The sequence below is a fragment of the Capsicum annuum genome, chromosome 2 (assembly GCF_002878395.1).
Source record: "Capsicum annuum cultivar UCD-10X-F1 chromosome 2, UCD10Xv1.1, whole genome shotgun sequence".
Taxonomy (NCBI): domain Eukaryota; kingdom Viridiplantae; phylum Streptophyta; class Magnoliopsida; order Solanales; family Solanaceae; genus Capsicum; species Capsicum annuum.
Window position 1 is genome coordinate 142,834,976 of NC_061112.1, and position 6,005 is coordinate 142,840,980.

Genomic DNA, 6,005 nt, shown 5'->3' on the forward strand with positions numbered 1-6,005 from the left:
TATATTATGTCGGTTTGATTTGGGTTCGGTTTGACTTTTTTTTTTGTTAACACCAAACCAAACCAAGAATGGTTTGATTTTTTTTTTCCAAACGTCAAACCAACCAAACTAAATCAAATCATAAGTCTTTTTTTTTTTCTCGATTTGGTTTGGTTCTTCGATTTGGTTTGACTTGACGGTTTGGTCTGTACACCCCTAACAACAATATTCGTCTGGATAATTTTATGAGACAGTTTTGGTTCATAAAGTTTGGTAACCCTACGTGCCAACATGTCATGTTTTATAAAGCAAATTATCCACTTTTGGGTGCAAATACGTGACACTACGTATGTTTTGACTTCAAAAATTAGAAACTATATTTATGTAGGCTAAGAACAATTTCCTTTTATGCTAATATGGCTTAATTTTACTTTTCTGAAAAGAAATGGAGAGGTTTACACCAAAATGAAGACAAGATTTTTTTTTTTTTTTTTGGAAAAAAGACTTCAAGAATAAAAATATTGGGAAGGGGGAGGATCAAAGGAGAAGAGGATGCTACGATAAGATTTGAACCTACTCATGATATTTTTTGATATTTTATTCATCTTATTTTAATTGATACAATTGTGTCATCTAATATATAATAACCTTGTAGATTCATGTCATGTGTTTCATAATTATTATGGTTAAGATCCATTTTAATTGATATACCCGTCAATAGAATTAAAAATGACAAAAAGCACTGCCGTTTCATAGAATCATCGTATCTTAATTCTTTTGAAGACGAACTTGACAATAACACCTTAAAATACTTGATGTGGGCATATTATCAAATTTCTTACCAATGATATTTATACTCAAGTAATATAAATATGCCTAATAATGAATTCCCATTTGCTCCTTTTCCGTTTGTGCTTATTGACCTTTTCAAACATCAGACTAGTGCAGACGTAAACATGCGTATATATAGAGGCAAACGATGCGCGGATATTGCACCATATTAAAGATACACCCACGATGCACCATATTTAAATTATCTTTTTGTGTGGATGTTCACAGCCACTCAAATGTTCCAACCATTCCAAATTAAAGAAAATAAATTATTTTCTTTCTTTCTTTCTCTACTATTTTAGCATAGAGATCATTATAATAAAATAGTGTCTGGAGGGTAGAATTTACGTAATTCATATCATTATCTTAGAGGTGAGGTAGAGAGATTGTTTTCGATAGACTCCCGGTTTGAAACCAAACAACATAGAAAAAGACATGATATAAGAACAAAAAACACAAGTGATCAAATTAGCTTATGGATTCTTTTTTAAAAAAACTTATTTACACATTTAGTAATGCTAAAAGTACTTATAAGCCAAAATCAATCAAAATTCATAAGTTAATTACCCTAGATTTAATTATGGTTTTACATCTCATAAACAATTCTTATTTGACCAATCTATTATGATCTTATCTCTAATATATTTTATAGACTTCGAAATATTGCTCTTAAAACATAATGTTTGATTTATCTCTCCATTTTATTTCCATTATTCGCCCTATTTTATATAAAAATACTCTAAAACTTTATATTTTTTTAATAATAAATAGCTTTTAGTACATTTCCGTCATTTTTTAACAAAATAAATGCTTATCGGCATATTTTTACCAAACACACGATCTCCTTTTTATCAATTTAATTGTCTATTTATAAATTCAGTTTCATTTAATTATTAGCTAAACCAAGCGAGCTAGCTTCAAATCATGAAAAGTCATTCTAATTTGTCAATAAATTTTATATGACCATAGATCATATTCTTCAATTTTTTTTTTATATGACATAGGAGTTCAGTCAACTAGCAAAACATACCAATGGAGCAATCCTCCAGGAACTTATTCAATAACAATGTGAATTTGTGGTCATTGACTTTAATTTGCTGTTTTGTAGGTATGGAAATTTTCAAACTCTCCCACTAGGGCCTGACTTACAGCATTTTTAATAAATATTCAAAGAGGGTGTAATTAGTCCATATTCTCATGAACTCTATTATTGCCAATAATTTATATGTTGTTGAATGTAATTGGTTATTTCATAACTTAAATTTTACTATTCAATATATAAATTTTGCAAATCTTTGTATCCAAGTTTTCTTTCACTAATTCACTCTACCACCATTTTTTTGTTTCTCTTTTAGCTCACTAGCTCTCATATATACTTGTACACACACTTTTTACTTAATCACGTGTAGTGAAGGCACTTACAACTTAAATACAATTATCTAATGGAGGTAAATACTATTCTAGAAATATAACCTTAATGTTATTTTTAGAATCAATGTTATATTAATGATGACCTTTTGCGTACTCGTGCTTATAAAAAGCCATCAGCGATTTTTTTATTTTTTTTTAGACGTTAAATTTGTATCATCTGTTGCAATTATTATATTGCGATTTAAAATTTTGAATCTCTCGCTCTTTTCTTTCAATTTTAAAATAATAAATAAATCAATTGCTGATAGGAAGAGAGGGGTAAAGCAACTTGTTGAGAAAAGTGTAGCATGGACTTGTATTTTTGCATTTAATTCCTTCCTTGTTTATTTTCTTGTTATATATAAATGGATAAATTACATAAAACAACACTTAAGTATTCTATATTACTTAAAATCCAATCCCACTAAATTAATTACAAAAATTCCTTCTAAATCTCTAAACAAGTTTTTTTATCTGATACATGACACACGACTATTTTTAAGTCCTAAATCACGTTGGCATTGTTGCAGATTAAGGAAAATTATGTTTTACTAAGAAAACATGACTATTAAATCATTAATCATTAGGTAAGTAATAAAAGTTAGCAATAAATTCATCTGCAATTAACTCTCATTGATAAAATTCCAAAATAAGCAAAAAAAAATAAATCGTTGTATCTGTGTTATGGCTATTGGCTGCCATAAAAATTTCACAAACAATCTCCATTAACGTATTTCTTCATAAGTCTGTTGTTGATGTTGCAAAGAGAAAATAAAAAGTTGTGAAAAGAGACCCCAAAAAAGTTGTAGTATGTGTGTTATGGCCATTGGCCACCAGAAAAATTTCACAAACAACCTCCATTAACGTACTTCTTCATAAGTCTATTGCTGATGTTGCAAAGAGAAAAAAAAAAAGTTACAAAAAGAAACTCATTATCAAAGGTATGATTTTTATGTATTAGACTGATAAATTTCGTCCATACACATTCTTTTTATGTATCATAATGTACAATGAAACAAACAGAATTGTAAATATTATTTCTCATACATAGATACTTTTTTGACAGAAATATTACATGCATTCTGATATATAAAACTATTTCTGATAGAGGTAATCAATGATTTCTGATTCATTCAATACATATTTCTTATTCTAATACATAAATATAAAGAAATTAAGTTTTAAATTCGTTTTATGATACATAGATATTTTTTTGGCAGAGGTATTACATACATAGTGATGCATAAAACTATTTCTGACAGAGGTAATCAATGATTTCTGATACATTCAATATATATTTCTTATTCTAATACATAAATATAAAGAAATTAAGTTTTAAATTCGTTTTCTGAATTTTTGGACAGAGATATTACATGCATTCTGATACATAAAACTATTTCTGACAGAGGTAATAAATGATTTCTACACACACATATGTTATATGTGTGTGTGATATGGGATTCGCCTGATACATCAGATTCTTATAGTATGTTTAATTTTTTTCTGAACCCAGAAAATGAGATATGTTATGATAAACGGGGAATGAATGATTGGAGAAGAAATTAGTTTTCGAAAATTATGATTAATGAAGATTGATTTGATTATTCAAATTTCAAATAATGAAGTTGTTGCGGATTTTATGTAATTGAAGGAAAAAAAAAATCTTAAATTGAGTGTGTTAATTCCTCAATTGTTGGCACTTTTACCGGTTTTTTCTTTTTTATCTCCAACTAATTGGTTAGTAATGTATCATAAGCTTATGTATCGAGAGGTTAAATAATGTATCATATCTGGAATATTATGTAATTAATATAAAAAATAGGAGAAAGAATAATTAGGTAGTAAAGTGTTGAAATTTATGTTGTTTACCCATTCAATAGTATATTACCTAAAGCACATCAAGATGGTAGTTAGAGAATGAACTAACTCTTTATATAAGGTGAATGTGAACAACTTAATTAAAGATAGAATATAGGGTATGAATGCAGCCTTTAAAAAGGAGAATACTACCCCAAGGGCTGGTTGAGTTGGTTTGAGGGGGACTTCCCATAGTGGAGGTCGCGGGTTTGATCCACCTTCAATGTCTTTTCAATCAAATTCGTCGCATGGGGTTTATGTGTGATTTAGTGTAATTTGTGAGTTGTTGCACAGTAAATTTGTCAAATTACTAGAACTTACGACTTTTACGTCATTACCCTGTTAAGCATTTCTTATTCAAACAAGGATTGCCCAAATTTTCTTCTTCTTTTTATTATTAAGGAACAGAGAGAGAGAGAGAGAAAGCCTAAGGACAATTCTGGGAATAAATATCAAATGTTGTCTTATAATAACACTAAGCTCCGGTATTATGGTTATGATTATATATTATTATGGTTATCATATATACCTTATAGTATTAAGTTAGGCATGCAATGGCAAAAAAGGAAATGCCGTTTTGAACAATTATATTTTGGACCATTCTAAAGTATAGGGACCATATGATAGCAGTTAGACATGCATGTGAAAAGAAATGTTTTGGGCTCCATGTCATTTAATTATAAGTGGTACTAATAGATAACGATGATTGCTCTAAAAGGTCAACAGTCAAAGTCGTTTTTGCATTGAAGGATACTCCACCAGCAAACGATTAGGAAAAAAAATGTATCTTTCAAATGGTAGTACTTCTGATGGCATGTTTCCATTCTTAATTAGCAACTTTTGCTGACTAATATTTTGTTAATTTAATCACTAAATACTACTACATTTGTGGATAGTATATAATTGTCTGAATAACAACTCATGCACTTAACACGCAACTTAAGAAAGATTTATAATGTAATATATGAGTTAACGTGAATTCAATAGTTTTTTCATAGAAGGACACTCCACCAGCAAACGATTGAGAAAAAAAATATATACCTTTCAAATGGTAGTATTTCTGATGGCATGCATTTCGATTCTTAACTAGCCACATTTGATGACCAATATTTTGTTAATTCAATCGAGCCAGTAAACACTGCCACATTAGTTAGTAGTATATAGCTGCGTGAATAACAATTCATGCACTTAACACGCAACCTGTGATGTGTAATATTAAGTTAACGTGAAGTCAATAATTTTTACATAGAAGAACACTCCACCAACAAATGATTAGGAAAAAATATACCTTTCAAATGGTAGTAGATCTGAAGGCATGCGTTTCGATTCTTAATTAGCAACATTTGCTGACTAATTTTTTATTAATTTAATTGAGCCACTAAACACTTTAGCAACATTTGCTGACTAATATTCTGTTAATTTAATTGAGCCACTAAACACTACTACATTAGTTAGTTCAGTCTCATGCACGTAACACGCAACTTGAGAAAGATTTACTGTGTAATATATGAGTTAACGTGAATTTAATAGTTTTTTCATAGAAGGCACAACAAACGATTAGGACAAAAAAATATACCTTTCAAATGGTAGTACTTGGGATGACATGCATTTTGATTCTTAATTAGCAACTTTTGCTGACTAATTTTCTGTTAATTTAATTGAGCCCCTAAACACTAGTACCACATTAGTTAGTGTAGTATATAATTGTCCGAATAACAACTCATGCATTTAACACGCAATCTGAGAAAGATTTTCCGTGTAATACATGAGTTAATGTGAATTCAATAATTTTTTTTGACAATGTGAATCCAATAATATATTTTTGTGTAAGTTCTACATTTGACCATAAATCCAGTTATTCTAATGTACAAATTTACGCACAATCATGAGTCTCCATCTTGAACTGGGGATCATTTTCATAGTCCACT